The following is a 20,504-nucleotide window of genomic DNA, read 5'->3' as shown; positions in this document are numbered from 1 at the left end:
CTAGCACCAACTGCTGCAGAACACCACTGTATACCTTCCTCCACTACAAAAAAAACACTGCTCTCTGATTCCTGTCACTAATTCAATTTCATATCCATGTTGCCACTGACCCTTTTATTCATGGACTTCAACTTTGCTGGCTAAGATATTGTCAGGGCACTTTTTCAAACACCTTTTGGAAGTCAACCACATCAACGATATAAACTGAGAATTGGTCTATTGCAGTAAAAACTGCGACGGTGTCTGTGTAATGAGAGAAACAATGAGTCAGCTATTTACAGATTTATTAACCTCAAGCCAGGTACAGGTGCAGTTTCATGTTTAAGAAAATTTGCAGTAATCATCACCCACGGCAGGTGCATATCAGTGGATTCTGTGTGATGGTGAGGTGATCACTGGGGGCAATAAAGTGCATAGACTGGTGGCTGACTGCTCATTGTCCTCGGTGTGATTTAATCCCCTTTCCCACTGAATACTGTGGATAGACATGGACACCTTGATAACAGAAAGGTCAGCGTGACATCACTTTCTAAAGCAGAGTATTAAAGACAATATGGTATCAATAAATGTTAAAGGTATTAAACGATCTGCAAATAGCTATTCATTAAAATGAAATGCTGAAAAATAATGGTTGAAGATAATCATTTATCTTCGTGGAATGCAATTGCACATATTATGATTTGTTCACACACACACAGACACACACACATAAATTTGCACATACACACACACACGCACACACATACACACACACAAACACACACGCACACACACACACACATACACACATATATAGCAAACATTTTGTGTGTGCTCTTTTCAGTTGATCGTCATAATCTGAAGGTATACGGTGGAGATTAGGACCCTGCGGCCGCCCATCCGGTGGTGCTGTGCGGTCACGGTTCCAGGCTCTGTCTGACACAACCAGTGGGTCACGTGAAAGCTCAATAGAAAATATTGCAGGAAAAACACTCCTTAACATTAAATAACTGGGGGAAATGAGCACAGTGCAACACAAGTGTGAATTATTAACCTTTAACACACAGAGTGCCACTAAGTAGTGCAAAGTGTAGTGAATTGCTCACTTTCAATCCTGTCCCTCAATCCTAGTCCATCTCTGGGAGATTGTTACAAGATTCAGCCCATCCTCTCAACACAAATATTACCGAGACAATACCAGATCTAAAGTACTTTGCACACAACTCTTGACAGCTAGTAACGAAATTAAACGTATGTTCCATCGAAAAAAGTATTGCATCCTCCCACCCACACACATATATATCTTCATTTATATTAATATCTATACACCGTCTATGTAGCTTCTGTCTATCTAACAGACGCATGAGTGCATGCAGAAGTAACTGACAACAGTGTCTGTTGTACAATAAATAGAGATATAGTCCCTGGAGTGGGAGTGTATCCAAAAACTATCTAATACTGAGGCAAAAGTGAGAAACACTGAGCCCCGGTTGACACAAACAGACACTGTCTTGTGACGTCAATGGATACATGGCCCAGTTTAACATAAAGGCAGACAGGTCCTCGTGTAACATAAAGGTAGATAGGGTTTAATGCAATCTAAACAGAGACAGGGCCTAGTGCAATATAAAGAGAGACAGGGCCCAGCATAATATAATAAGAGACAAGGTCTAGTGTAATATAAAGAGAAACAGGGTCTAGTGTAATATAAAGAGAGAAAGGGTCCAGTGTAATATAAACAGAGACAGGGTCGAGTGTAACATAAAGGGAGACAGGGTCTAGTGTAAAATAAAGGGATACAGGGTCTAGTGTAACATAAACAGAGACAGGGCCGAGTGCAATATAAAGATAGACAGTGTCCAGTGTAATTTAAAGAGAGACAGGGCCAAGTGTTATATAAAGAGAGAAAGGGTCCAGTGTAATATAAGGAGAGACCGGGACAGCTGTAATATAAACAGAGACAGGGCCTAGTGTAACTTAAAGGTAGACAGGGTCTAGTATAACATAAACAAAGACAGGGCCTAATGCAATATAAAAAGAGAGGCAGGGCCTAGAGTAATATAAAGAGAGACAGGGCCCAGTATAATATAATAAGATACAGGGTCTAGTGTAATATAAAGACAAACAGGGTCCTGTGTAATATAAAGAGAGAACGGGTCTGTTGTAATATAAACAGAGACAGGGCCCAGTGTAATATCAACAGAGACAGGGTCTAATGCAATATAAACAGAGACAGGGTGTAATTTAAACAGAGACAGGGTCTAGTGTAATTTAAACAGAGACACGGTCGAGTGTAATATAAAGATAGACAGGGCGCAGTGCAATCTGAAGAGAGACAAGGTCTAGTGTAACATCAACAGAGACAGGGCCTAATGTAATTAAACAACGACAAGGTTTCGTGTAATTTCAACAAAGATAGTGCCTAGTGTAATGTAAACAAAAGAACATAAGCAATAGGAGCAGGAGTAGACGACCTGGTCCCTCGATCCTGCTCTGCAATTTACTATTATGGATGATCTGATCATGGACTCAGCTCCAACTCTCCGCGCGATCCCCATAACCCTTTATTCTCTTATCATTCAAAGACCTTTCTATCTCCACCTTAAATATATTCAATGACCTAGCCTCCACAAATCTCTGGGGCTGCGAATTCCACATATTTACAAGACTCTGAGCGAAGAAATTCCGCCTCATCGCAGTTTTAAATGGGCGGCTCCTTATTCTGAGAATATGTCCACTAGTTCTATTTGCCCCTATGAGTGGAAATAGCCTCTCTGCATCCACCTTGTCGAGCACCCTTATTATCTTATAAGTTTCAATAAGATGACCTCTCATTCTTCTGAATTCCAATGTGCATACGCCCAACCTACTCAACCTATCTCCGGAATCAATCTTCGTTGAAATACCTCCAATGCAGGTATATCCTTTCTTAAATACGGAGACCAAAACTGGACGCAGTACTCTATGTGTGGCATCATCAATATCCTGTACAGTTTTGCCCACTCACTTAGTCTGTCCATATCCCTTTGCAGATTTTTTGTGTCCTCCTCACAATTTTCTTTCGCATCCAACTTTGTATTATCTGCATATTGGCTATATTACGCTGCAGCCCTTTATCCAAGTCATTACTATTGATTGTAAATAGTTGAGGTTCCAGCCCCGAACCGAGCGGCACACCATGAGTTACTGTTTGCCAACCGGAAATTGACCAATTTATCCCGACTCTGCGATCTGTTAGTTAGCCAATCCTCTATCCATATGGTAACCCAAACGCCGTGAACGTTTACTGTGCAGTAAACTTTTATGTGGCACCTTATCGAATGCATTCTGGAAATCCAAATACACTACATCCAATGGCTCACCCTAATCCACCCTGTTCGTTACATCCTCAAAGATCTCCACCAAATTTGTCAAACATGATTTCCCGTTCATGAAACCATGCTGATTCTGCTTGATTGAATTATGCTTTTCCAAATGTCCCGCGACTGCTTTCTTAATGGACTCCAGCATTTTCCCAATGACAGATGTTCGGCTCACTAGTCTATAGTTTCTTGCTTTTTGTCTGCCAATTTTTTTTTAAATAGGGGCACTCCATTTGCAGTTTTCCAATACGCTGGGACCGCCCCAGAAACGAAGGAATTTTGGTAGATTACAACCAATGCATCCAGCATCTCTGCAGCCACTTCTTTCAGGACCTTTGGATGTAAGCCATCAGGCCCTGGGGAATTGTTCGCCTTAAGTCCCATTATTTTACCTAGTACTACTTCCTTAGTGATAGTGATTGTAATCATTTCCTCCCTCCATGTAGTGCCTTGATTTTCCACTATTTAGATGTTTTTGGTGTCTGCTACCGTGAAGACCGATACAATATATATGTTCAACGTGTCTGCCATTTCCTGTTCTCCAGGAATTAATTCCCCAGTCTGATCCTCTTGGTGACCAACATTTAGTTCAGCATTTCTTTTGCTTGTTATGTACCTGCAGAAAGTCTTACTATCTGTGTTTATATTCCGTGCTGGTTTATTTTCATAATCTATCTTCCCTCTCTTTATAATTTGTTTAGTTGTCCTTTGATGGCTTTATACAGTTTCCCAATCCTCTAGCCTCCCACTAGTCTTGGCCACATTGTATGCCTTTGTTTCCAATTTGATACCATCCCTTATTTTCTTAGTTAGCCAAGGATGGTTATCCCTACTCTTACAGTCTTGCCTTCTCATTGCGAGATATTTTTGTTGCGAGTTATGAAATATCTCCTTAAACGTCTGCCACTGCTAATCAACTGTCCCACACTTTTATCTATTTTCCCAGTCCGCTTTATCCACCACTGCCCTCAGACCTTTGTAGCCTCCTATTTTTAAGGTTTGTACAGTGGTTTGAGAACCAACTCTCGCACTCTCCAACTGAATTTGAAATTGAACCGTGTTCTGGTCACTGATAGATTAGTATGGCACAGAAGGTGAGAATTCAGCCCATAGAGTCTGCGCCGGCTCTTTTGAAGAGCAATCCCGTTAGTCCCACTCCCGCGCACTTTCCCTATATCCCTGCATTTTTTCCTCCTTCAAGTATTTGTACACTTTCCTTTTAAGGGCAACTATTGAATCTAAATCTACCACCCTATCAGGCAGTACAACCCAAATCCTAACCAGTGGTTGCATGGAACGTTTCGTCCAAATATCGCCTCTGGTTCTTTTGTCAATCACATTACATCTGAATCAATTTCTATTTATTTACTCTATCTAAATCAAAGGTTCTCCACCTTTTTGTGTTAGCGACACACTTTTGTATACTAGAATTTTTGGTGGCACACTTGAAGGGATTAAAAGGTGAACACAAAGGTTAAAATAAGCAAGTTTCAGAAAATTTAAAAAACATTTTATTAATCACAGTATATGAAGATATACAACATTGTACACATGTATGTTATTAATTATTTTTTATTCTGAATGTAACAATAACATAATAAACTATAATAATAATTCCTCACGTTAATTATAGATTAATTAGTATTTTGATAGGATACTTGTCCCTGACGTTTTTTTGGATATGTCACTAATATTAGGGCATATAACCGATAAGGCCTCTCTCATTTCGTGTTCAAGTTCGCTAAGTGTTTCCCTTTTTTTGCATTTGATATTCGTAAGCGTTGAGAATCCTAATTCGCAGAGATGTTGAAAACTGCATCAGAATTATCAAAGCTTTTTTTGATATTGCAGGATATTCTTCTTTAATAGAAACCCTGAATTCATCAAGAGACATATCTGAAGGTTTCATTTTAAGGCTGTGGTCTGTCGAAATGGAAGTCAATTTTTCTTCTTCTTGCAATGTAAAATCAAAATCTGACGTGCTAGTTGGAGAAAATGATTTCTTACCCAATCATATTCTCTACATCCAAAGATGGAAAATATTTTTTGATGTTGTCTTCCAGTGATGCCAAATGCTCTATCACAATAGGTGCAACCTTTTTAACACTGTGATTTGGTATCATAGGGAACATTTCAAGATTTTGTTTCTGTTGCTCTCTTTTTCTAGGTATAAATGTTTTTCTGAAAAGCTAATAGCTTATCTGTAGAGGTGAGAATGTTTTCATTTCGCCCTTGCATACTTGTATTAACGCTGTTTGGATAATTAACTGTTGCTGCCAAATATGCCAAATTAGCACACCACATTTCACTCTTAAGGTATTTGCAAAATGTATCATTTTCTTCTTTTTCAAAAAATACTGACAATTATTCTTTAAGTTCAAATACACGACATAAGACTTTTCCCCTTGAAAGCCATCTTACCTCTATGCAAAAGTAAACATTCGTGCTGTGTATCCATCACTTTGCAGAGCTGTTTAAACATGCAAGTTTTTAAAGGTCTTGATTTCATATAATTTATGATATTAACAACATGATCGAACACAGATTTTAATTCTAGCAGTAATGTCTTTGTAACAAGTGCTTCTCTATGCAAAAAGCATTGGGTGAATAATATATTTGGGTTATGTTTTTTTGCAAGCGTAATGAATCCTTTGACAAATCCCACCATAGACTGAACACCGTCCATGCAGATTCCAACACATGAGTCCCATGAAATGTTCAAGTCTTCTAAATAAGAATTCACAGAATCAAACATGTCTTCACCTCTAGTATTTTCTGGAAGTTCTATTCAGCACAGAAATCGGTTAAATATCTCGTTTTCATGAATGAAGCGAGCAAATGCTAACATTTATCACTAATGTCGGTGGACACGTCGAGTTGCACAGCAAAATTCGAGTTTGTAAGTTTCTTGGCTGCATGTTCTTCAATGTTAGGTGATATTTCATTTATGCTTCTCCAAATTGTATCGTCAGACAGCGGAATTTTTGCAATTTCTTGTTCCGCTGCATCACCAAGCATTATTTTGGCAATTTTACGACATGCAGGCAAAATAAGTGACTCAGCTACAGTATGAGACTTCATTCTCTGCACTATTAATTCAGCAACTTCATAAGAAGCAATTTGAACCTTACCTGACATCTTAACATTTTTTCAAAATATATCACTAGTTTTGATTGCGTCGCTATCAATCTCCTAAAATAACTCTGATCTATTTTTGAAAGATGTGCATGTTTCATAGTAAAATGACGTTTCAATTTGCTGGGAACCATTGCACTGTTCGACAGTTTTTTGCCGCACAAACACACAATGGAATGGGGCATTCTTCTTTTCCTGTCCATGAAAAACCGAACCTCAAATAATCCTCGATATATCGACGATGAATTTTGGATTTTTTAGGATTCGGTTCAGCGCCGCTTGTACTGGCGTTGGTTGTAGGCCTACTAGCGCTACTTGTAGTGGCATTGTCATTGATATCTCCTTGCTCTTTTTTACGTTTTATTATGATGACTTTTCCATTGGGGAGACAAACTTTGTTCTTCTGAATGATCCAAACTTCAGACAGATACGAACTGAGTCTTCCAATTTCCAAACTCCAGAAGTCCAGACAGAAACGCACCTAGAGTTGAACAGGAAGTTTTGATTTTGACTGTGGTCAAAATAGGCTAAAAGCAAACGCTCAGAAATCAAAGTAACCGCTAGGATGGCGAGACCAGGTCAAATTGGATGTGGCCTGCATCAAAGGAGCCGCTAATTGGCGCTATATCAGGTCAAAGCGTCAAAAATGCCGCCAGTCCCGGCCACACATCAAGCTGCACATCAATGAACAAAAATATCAAAATATAAATAAGAATGTGGTTAAATGCAATTAAATAGGTTTTGACATTTTATTATAAAAACTACACGTTTTACTGCATATGTGTTAGACTTTTCTTTCATTTCTTTCATCCAATATAATAATGACATTTTAAGCTTTGCACATGAATAATTTAATACTATTATTTTGGATTGGGCGTGGCCATGGCCCAACTGCCCCTCTGGGTAGGCCTTGGTACAGACGCACATACACACACAAGCACACGCTTATACATACACACACACACACACACACAGTCTCAGTCGATGGTAGGCACTCGCAATTCTCTATCAGTAATGGGAGGGAGTACGGGAATGAGAGAGATGGGGTGGTGGGGTGGGGTGTGTGATGTCGAGTACTCAAAGGAAACATATTTTGCGAATGGAATTTGTTCTGAGTATGGACATTTAAATTGTTTTTGTGTGATATCTCTTGTCATTATTACTTGTACAACTCTAGAACATAGTTTTTATGATAATAGTAGAGATAAATAGATAGTTATTTGTCAATAGTGGCAATGTTTACTACAGCAGTGGCGTCATACATATAGGTAAATGACATATGTGTCTGTCTGTTTCTCTCTCTCCCCCTCCCCTTATGTTTCAGAGTGAAATGGTTTGTGTTTCATTGAGAAATCAGCGAAAGTCCACCATACTTTTACACAATTCGCCGGCACACCTGTGAAGGGTTCACGGCACACCAATGTGCCGCAGAACACCAGTTGAGAACGACTGATCTAAACCCTTGATGATTTTAAACACGTCGATCAAATCTCCACTTTAACTTCTCTCCTTCAAGTAGAACATTCCCATCTTCTCCATTCCCTCCACATTAACTGAAGTCCCTAATGCCTCGTAATAATCTTGCTTGGAAAAATGTTCGATTCCATTATAAACAAAGCAGTAGCAGGACATTTGGAAAAGCAAAATTCGGTCAAGCAGAGGCAGCTTGGATTTATGAAGGTGAAGTCATGTTTGACAAATTTGCTGGAGGTCTTTGAGTATGTAGCGAACAGAGTGGATAAAAGGGAATCAGTGGGTGTGGTGTATTTAGTCTTCCAGAAGGCATTTGACAAGGTGCCACATAAAAGTTTACTGTATAACATAAAAGTTCACGGGGTTGGGGGTAATATATTAGCATGGACAGAGGATTGGCTAACTAACAGAGAACAGAGAGTCGGGATAAATGGTTCATTCTCTGGTTTGCAACGCGAAACTATGGGATGCTGCAGTGATCAGTGCAGGGACCCCAACTATTTACGATCTTCATTAACGGCTTGGAAGAAGGGACTGAGTGTAACGTAGCCTATTTGCTGACGATAAAAAGATTGGACGAAAAGCAATGTGTGAGGAGGACACACACTATCTGCTAAAGGACATAGACAGGTTAAGTGAATGGGAAAAATTTGGCAGATGGATATAATGTTGGAATGTGGGAGGTCATGCACTTTGCAGAAAAAAAATCAAACAGCAAGTTATTATTTAAATGGAGAAAGATTGCAACGTGCCTCCGTACAGCGGGACGTGGGGATACTGTGCATGAAACACAAAAGGATCGTATGCAGGTATAGCAAGTGATCAGGATGGCCAATGGTATCTTGGCTTTTATTGCAAAGGGGATGGAGTATAAAAGCGGGAAGTCTTGCTAGAGCTATATACGGTATTGGTGAGGCCACACCTGGAATACTGCGTGCAGTATTGGCTTCCATATTTACAAAAGGATAAACTTGCTTTGGAGGCAATTCAGAGCAGGTTCACTCTGTTGATTCTGGGGATAAGGAGGTTGACTTATGAGGAAAGGTTGAGTCGGTTGGCCCGCTACTCATTGGAATTCAGAAAAATGAGAGGTGATCTTATCGAAATGTATCAGATTATGAGGGGGCTTGTCAAGGTGCATGCAAAGAGGATGTTTCCTTTGATGGCGGAGATTGGAACTAGAGGGCATGATCTTGGAATTGGGGTCGCCCATGAAAAATTGAGATGAGGAGAAATTTCCTCTGAGGGTGGTAAATCTGTGGTATTACCTGCTCAGAGAGCTGTGGAAACTGGGACGTTGAACACATTTAAGACAGAAATAAACAGTTTCTTAAATGATAAGGGGATATTGGTTAATGGGGAGCAGGCGCGATAGTGGACCTGAATCCATGATCAGAACAGCCATGATCTTATTGAACAGCGCAACAGGCTCAAGGGACCGTATGGCCTACTCCTGCTCCTCTTTCTTATGTTCTTATGTTCTTATAATTTACTAATTCTCCTCTCAACCTTCTGTGCTGTAAGTAGAGCAGCCCGAGATTCTCCAGTCTCTCCACATAATTTTAATCCCCATCCCTGATACATTTCCAGTAAATCTCTTCTGCACGCTTTCGAAAGTCTTCACGTCCTTCTTAAAGTGTGGTGGCCAGAATTGGACACAATACTCCAGCTGGGGCTGAACTCGTGTTTATAGTCATTCATCCCTGGTACCAATCTGGTAAATCTCCCCTCACACTTCTCTGCTGTAAGGAGAAGAGCCCCAGCTTCTCCAAATCTGTCCGCATAGCGAGAGCTTGCATGCTACCGTCCGGTACACAGAATGGCAGCGAGCTCCAGGCGGGCACTGGCCCGTCCTCAACAGCGAGAAAGGGAAGGAAAAATGAGCGGCTGAAGTCGACGATGTCTTAAAACAATTTCTAAAATTATTATCTTTAATTTTTTTATTTACATAACGGAAAAATATCCTGACTACCCTGTCTAGAATTTCTATCCAGTGCCAGTTACCCAGCCAACTCCCTCTCCGGAAAGGTTGCCATTTTATTTCTTGTCAGGTATTTTTTTTGGGGGGGGTGGTATTAAATATATATATTAGCCATCGCTCTCTCTCTTATTTGTTAATATATATTACAGCTCGGTGAAGGACTTGGGTGCAGAAAATTCCATCTGAGGAATACTCATCGATGGGAGCAGAAAAACTGGAAAGGAAAAGAAAATCGGTTGGGCTGAGGGAGTGATGGAGGGAGGGAGAAGTGGAGCAAGGGAGGGGTGGCGTGATGGATGGGTAGGAATAGATGGAGGGAGGGAGGGATGGGTGCAGGGAGGGAGAGATTGATGGAGGGAGGGAAGGAGAGACCGGTGGAGGGTGGAAGGGATGGAGGAAGGAAGCGATAAAGGGAGGGAGTGGAGTAGAGACGGGTGGAGCATGGGAGGACTGGAGGGACGGAGTGATGGAATATATGTCAATTTACCCGAATACAATTCTTAATGATTTTGAGCACCTCTATTAAGTGGCCCATAACCTGCTCGGCTCTAAGCAGAACAGTCCCAGCTTCCAGCTGCTTTGATAGTGCATCTGACACAGTGCAAAACTAGTGTAAGCCGTGAGTCCTTGTGCTTCAGGCACTTCCAGCTGTTCCTTGCGGAATCGCTGACACTTTTACATGGACCCAGTGGAAATACCAGTGTGGAAATGACATCCCAGGCAAGATTGGAGAACTCGCCCCTGATAATAAACAGACCGGAGTAAGACTGGGCTCAGGCCCTGAACTTCAGACACGATGAGCTGAATGGCAACATTTTAAAATACATGCTGTAAAATGTTCAAGCCTCGGCTCAGTGGGATCACTCTCGCCTCTGCTTCAGAAGGTCAGATACTAAACCCCACTCCAGAGACCTGAGCAAATAATCTATGCTGACACGTCTGGTGCCAGTACTGAGGGAGTGCTGCAATGTCTTTTGGTGCAGACATTAAACTGAGTCCCCGTCTTCCCACACAGGTGGATTTAAAGGACGCGTAGCACTATATTGAAGTGTAGAGGAGTTCTCCAGGGTTTACAGCGCAAATATTTATCCCTTAACCAATATCTGAAAAATAGATGATCTGATCATTATTTCATTGCTGTTTGCTGGATCTTGCTGTGCACCAATTGGCTGCAATGTTTCGTACATAACAGTGACCACACTTCCAAAGTAATTCATTGTCTGTAAATCATTTTGGGACATCATGAGATTATGAAAGGCGCTATATAAATGCAAAGTGTTTCTAAATATCAACATTTCAAAATAGAAGTTGTGATATGTGAAATGCTCAGATAATCCTGTGATTTTCGGCACTCCTCTGGTCACTGGTTTAAATTGTTTAGTTTCAGTTATTTAATTATTCCATTAAATGGAAATGCAGTGGAATAACAGCCTGTTCAGAGATGTTCCACTGATTTTAGCAGCAGACATTTCATAACTGAATTATTCATTGCAATATTTATTCACTTTGATATAAATCACATCTGTTGCAATTGAACAAAACTGAAGCTAACGTCACTGTTCGACATATTTCTACTTCTGTTAATATTCTTAAAATAATTCATTGCTGTGAGTTGAGTCGAATCAATAAGTGACTATGTTGATCTGATTTTGCTGCCATGGGCACTTCATGACCAGCAGTGAGCCGTTTATGTAAATAAACACAGAAATAGAAGTCCCAGATTAGAGCATTGAGCGACAGAGACACAATAAAAGTTTCCCCACCAACAAAGCACAGAAATAAAGACAGTGAGAAATGCAAATCTCTCAACAGATTCCAGCAACAATTGTTTTTTGGTACATTTCTCTACATTATAAGAGAGTAAAGTGAAGATGATACCCACCGACACAATGGGGAACGATTGCTTCTCCTCAGCATGTACAGCAACATCACAAAGGTGATAGTGAAGATTTGTCTATCATCTGCCTCTCAATTTTCCATTTTCCTCCTATCGCTCAAGAATAGGTCATTGACATTTCCCCACAACTAGATGTCAACATGTAACACAAGGTTTCCCTCAACCATAAGGATATGCCTCGGACCAAATTGATTGGAGTGCACAGAGGGAGTTTTAGTCCAAAATGTGACCTATGCATTAAGTGACATTGGAGTTTTTGATGGGACAGTTTAGAGGGATCTTTACTCTTGTATCTAACGCATGCTTTACCTGCCCTGGGTGTTTTTTGATGGGATGTTGTCGAGGGAGCATTATTTTTCACCTAAACCGTACTATACCTGTCCTGGCAGTGTGTGATGTGACAGTTTAGAGGGAGCATCACACTGTATCTAACCCGTGCTGTTACTGTTTTGTGAATGTGTGATGGGAGAGTATAATGGGAGCTTTACTCTGTATCTGACACATGCTGTACCTGCCCTGGGAGTTATAGGGTCTAGAGCAGTAATAACTGACATAGCGTGTAGTGTTATATAAAGAGAGACATGGTCTCGTGCAGTAATAACGGTGATGGGGTCTAGTCTAATATAAAAAGAAACATGGTTTAATGCAGCAATGTGAAAGGATGGGGCTACTGTAACATAAGCAATGTACTTGTCTAGTTTAATATAAACAGAGACAGGGTCTTTTGTAATAGGAACAAAAGCATGGCATATTCCATTAATATCTGAGACAGAGCCGAGTACAATATTAATAGTTCAAGTGCAGTACGAACGGAGGTAGTGACTAGCATTTAACGACTGATACAGGGACATTGTTTATTGGTTCCTGACATGTGGGTGTATGTGTCGCTGGCAAGTCCAATATTGTTGTCTTTCCCTATTGGCCTTGAGAAGCAGTTGGTAAGCTGCCACCTTCAACCGCTGCAGACCGTGTGAAGAAGGTACTCACAGTGTTAGGGAGGGTGTTGAAGAACTTGGCCCAGTGTCTATGAAGGAAAGATAATACATTTCAAAACTAGAATGCTGTGTGATTTGGAGGGCTATGTGGAGATGACGGTGTTCTCATGAGCCTGCTGCCCTTGTCCTTCTAGGTGGAAGAGGTTGTAGATTTGGAAAGTTCTGCCGAAGATGTCTTGGCGAGTTACTGCAATGCATCTTGTGGATAGTAATCACTGCAGACATGGTGCACCGGTGGTTGAGGGACTGAATATTTAACATGGAGTGTATGGTTATATAAACTGGAACAGTGTCTTGTGTAGTTATAACTGAGACAGGCTCTGGTGTATTATAGAATCATTGAATGGTTACAGCACAGAAGAGGGCCATTTGGCCCATATAGCCCGTGTCGCTCTCTGCAGGAGTATTTCAATTAGTCCAGTCCTCCGCCCTTTCCCATAGCCCAGTGAATTTTCTTCATTCAAGTACTTATCCAATTCCATTTGGAATGCCATGGTTTAATCTCCCCCACCTCCCTTTCAGGCATTGCATTTCAGATCATAACCACTCGCTGCATACAAACGTTTTCCTCATGTCGCCTTAGATTGTGCCAATCACATTAAATCTGTGTCCTCTGTTCTCGACCCTTCTGCCAATGGGAAAGGTTTCTCTCCAGCTACTCTGTCTGGACCCCTTGATTCTGAACACCTCGATCAAATCTCATCTCAAACTTCTTTGCTCTAATGAGAACAACCCCAGCTTCTCCAGACTAGACCGCATAACCGAAGTACCTTATCACTGGAACCACACGTAAATCTTTTCTACACCCTCTCCAAGGATTCACATCCTTCCTAAAGTGCGGTGCCCAGAATTGGACACAATACTCCAGTTAAGGCCGAATCAGTGTTTTATACTTATTCATCATAAGTTCCTTGCTTTTGTATTCTATGTCTGTATTTATGAAGCCCATGATCCCATCTGCTTTTTAAACCACTTTCTCAATCTGCCCTGCCACATTCAATGATTTATGCACATATATCCTGAGGTCTCTGTGTTCAGCACACCCTTTAGAATTGTACCCTTTGGTTCATTTTGGCTCTCCTCGTTCCTCCTACCGAAATGTATCACCTCACACTTTTCTGTGTTTCTTTTTCCATGTATTCGTCTATTCTAGCAGCAAAACTATGTCCTTTTAAAGTCTATAATAACTCTCCTCACTGTTCACTATACTTCCAAGCTTTGAGTCATCTGCAAATATTGAAATTATGCCCTTACACAATCGAAGTCATGAATATAAATCAAGAAAAGTAGTATTCCTCATACCAACTGCTGCAGAACACCACTGTATACCTTCGTCCAGTCCAAAAAACCCACTACTCTCTGATTCCTATCACTCAGTCAATTTCATATCCAGACTGCCACTCACCCTTTTATTCTATGGATTTCAACTTTGCTGGCACGGATATTATCAAGGCACTTTATCAAACACCTTTTGTAAGTCCACCACATCAACGATATAAACTGAGCCTGGGTCTAGTGCAGTAATGAGAGAAATAAGTGAGGTAATTACAGATTTAGTAACCTCATGCCAGGTATAGTTGCAGTTTCATGTTAACCTTCACTTGCACCAATCATCATAAACTTGAGGTGTATATCAGGAGATTCTGTGTGATGCTGAGATGATTGCTGGACAATAAAGCGCAGAGACTGGTGGCTGGCACTCATTATCTTCGGTGTAATTTAATTCCTTTTCCCAGTGAATACTGTGGCCAGACATGGTCACCATGATAACAGAATGGTCAGTGTGACATCAGTTTCTAAAGTAGAGCGTGCAAGACAATGTGTTATCAATAAATGTTAACAGTATTAAGGGATCGGCAATTAGCTGTTGAATAAAATAAAATGCTGAAAAGCTAATCATTTTTCTTTGTGGAATGTACTTGCACACATTCTAATTTGTACACACACATACAAACATGCACATAAACACATACACACACACGTACACACATACACACATACATACACATATAGAAAACACTGTGTGTTCTCTTTTCTGTTGATCGTCTTAACCAGATGAGAGAATGAACTCCGGTGGATATTGGGACCCTGCGGCCGCCCATCCGGCGGTGCTGTGAGATCACGGTTCCAGGCTCGCTCTGACACAATCAGTGGGTCAAGTGAAAGCTCAATAGAAACAACAACCCTTAACATTAAATAACAGAGCAATTGGCACAGGGCAACACAAGTGTGAATTTGTAACCTTTAACACACAGAGTTTGCTACTAAGTAGTGTAAAATGCATTATTGCTCACCTTCATTCTGGTCCCTCAATACCAGTCTATCTCGGAGATTATTACAAGATTCACCCCATCCTCTCAACACAAGTATTACCGACACAATACCAGATCAATACGCCATTACACACAACTCTTGATAGCTATTAACGAAATTAAACGTGTGTTCCAACCAAAAAAAAGTATTGCATCCTCCTACCCACACACATAAATATCTTATTTATATTACTATCTATCTACCGTCTATATATATTCTGTCTCTCTAACAGACGCATGGCAGAAATAACTTACAACAGGGTCTGTTGTACAATATATAGCGATATAATCCTTGGAGAGGGAGTTCATCCCAAAACTATCTGGGACCGAGGAGAAAATGAGACAACCTGAGCCTCGGTTGACACAAACAGACATTGTCTTGTGAAATCAACGGATACATGGCCCAGACTAACATAAAACGCCTAGTGTAACAAAGGGAGGCAGAGTCTAGCATATCGGAAAGAGACACAGGGTCTAGTGTGATATAAAGTGAGGCAGGGTCTAGTGTAATATAAACAGAGACAGGGTCTAGTGTAATTTAAACAGCGACAGGGTCTAGTGTAATATAAACAGAGGCAGGGTCTAGTGTAATTTAAGAGAGACTGGGTCTCGTGTAATATAAACAGAGACAGTGTCTAGTGCAATTTCAGAGAAACAGTGCCGAGTGTAATGTAAACAAAAGAACATAAGAAATAGGAACAGGATTAGGCCACTGGCCCCTCGAACCTGCTCATCATTTAATAAGATCATGGCTGATCTGATCATGGACTCAGCTCCACTTCGCTGCCCGATCCCCATAACCCTTTATTCTCTTATCACTCAAAGAACTTTCGATCTCCGCCTTAAATATATTCAATAGCCTAGCCTGCACAACTCTCTGGGGCTGAGAATTCCATAGATTTACAACCCTCTGAGCGAAGAAATTCCCCGTTAGCTCAGTTTTAAATGCGCAGCTTGTTTTTCTGAGACTATGTCCCCTAGTTTTATTTTCCTCTATAAGTGGAAGTATCCTCTCTGCCTTCACGTTGTCGAGTACGCTCATTATCTTATAATTTGCAATAAGATCACCTCTCATTCTTCTGAACTCCAATGTGTATCGGCCCAACCTACTCAAACTATCTTCATAATTCAACACCCTCATCTCCCGAATCAACCTTCGCTGGAAAGCCTCCAATGCATGTACATCCTTCCTTAAATACAGAGACCAATACTGGATGCAGTACTCTAGATGTGGCTTCACCAATATCCTGCAGATTATTGCCCACTCACTTAGTCTATCCATATCCCTTTACAGATTATTGGTGCCCTCCTCACAATTTTCTTTCCCACCCTTCTTTTTATCGTCTCAAAGCTTGGCTACATTACATTAGGTCCCTTCATCCAATTCATTACTATCGATTGTAAATAGTTGAGGTTCCACCACCGATGCCTGTGGCACACCACGAGATAGTGTTTGCCAACCGGAAATTGACCCATTTATCCCGACCCTCCGATCAGTTAGTGAGCCAATCATCTATCCATGCCAATATATTGCCCTCAACCCCGAGAACTTTTATCTTGTACAGTAATCTTTTATGTGGCACCATATCGAAGACTTCTGGAAATCCAAATACACCCCATCCACTGGATCCCCCTAATCCACCCTGCTCGTTTCATCCTCAAAGATCTCCAGCAAATTTTTCAATCATGTCGTCCCGTTCATGAAACTACGCTGACTCTGCTTGATTGAATTTTGCTTTTCCAAATTTCCCGCTACTGCTTCCTTAACGGATTCCACCATTGTCTCAATGACAGATGTTCCGCTCACTGGTCTATAGTTTCTTGCTTTTTGTCTGCCTATTTTTTTTTTAAATAGGGGCACTACATTTGCCGTTTTCCATTCCGCTGGGACCGCCGCAGAATTAAGAAATTTTAGTAGATTACAACCAATGCAGCCACTATCTCTGCAGCCACTTCTTTTAGGACCATGGTGTGTAACCCATCAGGCCCTGGGGACTTGTCCGCCTTTAGTCCCATTATTTTACCGAGTATGACTTCATTAATGATAGAGATTGTAATAAATTCCTCCCTCCATATAGCCCCTTGATTTTCCACAATTTGGATGTGTGCAGTGTCTGCAACCATGAAAACCGATACAAGATATTTGTTCAAAGTCTCTGTCATTTCCCTGTTCTCCATTATTAATTCCCCAGTCTCATCCGTTTGATGACCAACATTTACGTTAACCTCACTTTTGCTTGTAATGTACCTGTATAAACTTTTACTATCTGTTTTTCTATTTTGCGCTAGTTTACTTTCATAACCTATCTTCCCTCACTTTATCATTTGTTAAGTTGTTCTTTGCTGGCTTTTAAAAGTTTCCCAATCCTCTGGCCTCCCACTAGTCTTGGCCAGACTGTATGCCTTTGTTTCCAATTTGGTCCCATCCCTTATTTCCTTAGTTAGCAACGGATGGTTATCTCCTCTCTTGCAGTCTTACCTTCTCATTGGGATATCTATTTGTTGCGAATTATGAAATATCTACTTAAATGTCTGCCACTGCTCATCAACCGTCCCATACTTTTATCTATTTTCACAGTCCGCATTAGCAATTACTGCCCTCAGACCTTTGTAGCCTCCTTTTTTTAAGGTTTGTACAGTGGTTTGAGAACCAACTCTCGCACTCTCCAACTGAATTTGAAATTCAACCGTGTTCTGGTCATTGATAGATTAGTATGGCACAGACAGTGAAAATTCAGCCCATAGAGTCTGCGCCGGCTCTTTCGAAGAGCAATCCCGTTAGCCCCACTCCCGCGCACTTTCCCTATATCCCTGCATTTTTTCCTCCTTCAATATTTGTACACTTTCCTTTTCAGGGCAACTATTGAATCTATAGCTACCACCCTATCAGGCAGTACAACCCAAATCCTAACCAGTGGTTGCATAGAACGTTTCGTCCAAATATCGCCTCTAGTTCTTTGGTCAATCACCTTACATCTGAATCCATTTCTAGTTATTTACTCTATCTAAACCAGTGGTTCTCCACCTTTTTGTGTTAGCGACACACTTTTGTATACTAGAATTTTTGGTGGCACACTTTGAAGGGCTTAAAATGTGAACACAAAGGTTAAAATAAGCAAGTTTCAGAAAATTTCAAAAACATTTTATTAATCACAGTATATGAAGATATACATCATTGTACACATGTATGTTATTAATTATTTTTTATTCTGAATGTAACAATAAAATAATAAACTATAATAATAATTCCTCACGTTAATTATAGATTAATTAGTATTTTGATATGTTACTTGTGCCTGACGTTTTTTTGGAAATGTCACTAATATTACGGCGTATAACCGATAAGGCCTCTCTCATTTCGTGTTCAAGTTCGCTAAGTTTTTCCCTTTTTTTTCATTTGATATTCGTAAGAGTTGAGAATCCTAATTCGCAGAGATGTTGAAAACTGCATCAGAATTATCAAAGCTTTTTTTAATATTGCAGGATATTCTTCTTTAATAGAAATCCAGAATGCATCAAGAGACATATCTGAAGGTTTCATTTTAAGGCTGTGGTCTGTCGAAATGGAAGTCAATTTTTCTTCTTCTTGCAATGTAAAATCAAAATCTGACGTGCTAGTTGGAGAAAATGGATTTCTCACCCAATCATATTCTCTACATCCAAAGATGGAAAATATTTTTTGATGTTGTCTTCCAGTGATGCCAAATGCTCTATCACAATAGGTGCAACCTTTTTAACACTGTGATTTGGTATCAAAGGGAACATTTCAAGATTTTGTTTCTGTTGCTATCTTTTTCTAGGTAGAAATGTTTTTCTGAAAAGCTAATAGCTTGTCTGTAGAGGTGAGAATGTTTTCATTTCGCCCTTGCATACTGGTATTAACGCTTTTGCACAATTAACTATAGCTGCCAAATATGCCAACTTAGCACACCACATTTCACTCTTAAGGTATTTGCAAAATGTATCATTTCCTTCTTTTTCAAAAAGTACTGACAATTATTCTTTAAGTTCAAATACACGACATAAGACTTTTCCCCTTGAAAGCCATCTTACCTCTGTGTGCAAAAGTAAACATTCGTGCTCTGCATCCATCACTTTGCAGAGCTGTTTAAACATGCAAGTTTTTAAAGGACTTGATTTCATATAATTTATGATATTAACAACTTGACCGAACACAGATTTTAATTCTAGCAGTAATGTCTTTGTAACAAGTGCTTCTCTATGCAAAAAGCATTGGGTGAATAATATATTTGAATTATGTTTTTTTGCAAGCATAATGAATCCTTTGACAAATCCCACCATAGACTGAACACCGTCCATGCAGATTTCAATACATGAGTCCCATGAAATGTTCAAGTCTTCCAAATAAGAATTCACGGAATCAAATATGTCTTCACCTCTAGTATTTTCCGGGAATTCTATTCAGCACAGAAATCGGTTAAATATCTCGTTTTCATGAATGAAGCGAGCAAATGCTAACATTTATCACTAATGTCAGTGGACACCTCGAGTTGCACAGCAAAATTCGAGTTTGTAAGTTTCTTGGCGACATGTTCCCTATATCCCTTGCTTTTTTCCTCCTTCAAGTATTTGTACAATTTCTTTTTGAAGGAAACGATTGAGTCTGTATCTACCACCCTATCAGGCAGTACAATACAAATCCTAACCAGTGGTTGCATAGAAAACTTCGTCCAAATATCGCCTCTGGTTCTTTTGTTAATCACCATACATCTGAAACAGTTTATATTTATTTACTCTATCTAAACCGTTGAGGATTTTAAACAGCTCTATCAAATCTCTGCTTAGACTTCGCTCCTCCAAGGAGAACAATCCCATATTTTGCAGTCTCTGCACATTAACTGATGTCCCTCATGCTTGGGTCTAATATTGGTTGGGAAATGTCGTAGTTCATTAAATAAGAAGCAGTAGCAGTACATTTGGAAAAACAAAATTCGGTGAGGCAGAGTCAGCATGGATTTATGAAGGGGAAGTCGTGTTTGACAAATTTTCTGGCGTTCGTTGAGTATGTTGCGAACAGGTTGGATATAAACATAGAAACATAGAAAACAGGTGCAGGAGTAGCCCATTCAGGCCTTCTAGCCTGCACCACCATTCAATGAGTTCATGGCTGAACATGCAACTTCAGTACGCCATTCCTGCTTTCTCGCCATTCCCCTTGATCACCCTAGTAGGAAGGACTCCATCTAACTCCCTTTTGAATATATTTAGTGAATTGGCCTCAACAACTTTCTGTGGTAGAGAATTCCACAGGTTCACCACTCTCTGGGTGAATACGTTTCTCCTCATCTCAGTCCTAAATGGCTTACCCCTTATTCTTAGACTGTGACCCCTGGTTCTGGACTTCTCCAA

Source organism: Pristiophorus japonicus, chromosome 23, assembly GCF_044704955.1.
Source record: "Pristiophorus japonicus isolate sPriJap1 chromosome 23, sPriJap1.hap1, whole genome shotgun sequence".
Lineage (NCBI taxonomy): Eukaryota > Metazoa > Chordata > Chondrichthyes > Pristiophoridae > Pristiophorus > Pristiophorus japonicus.
Note: the sequence above shows the minus strand (reverse complement) of the source record.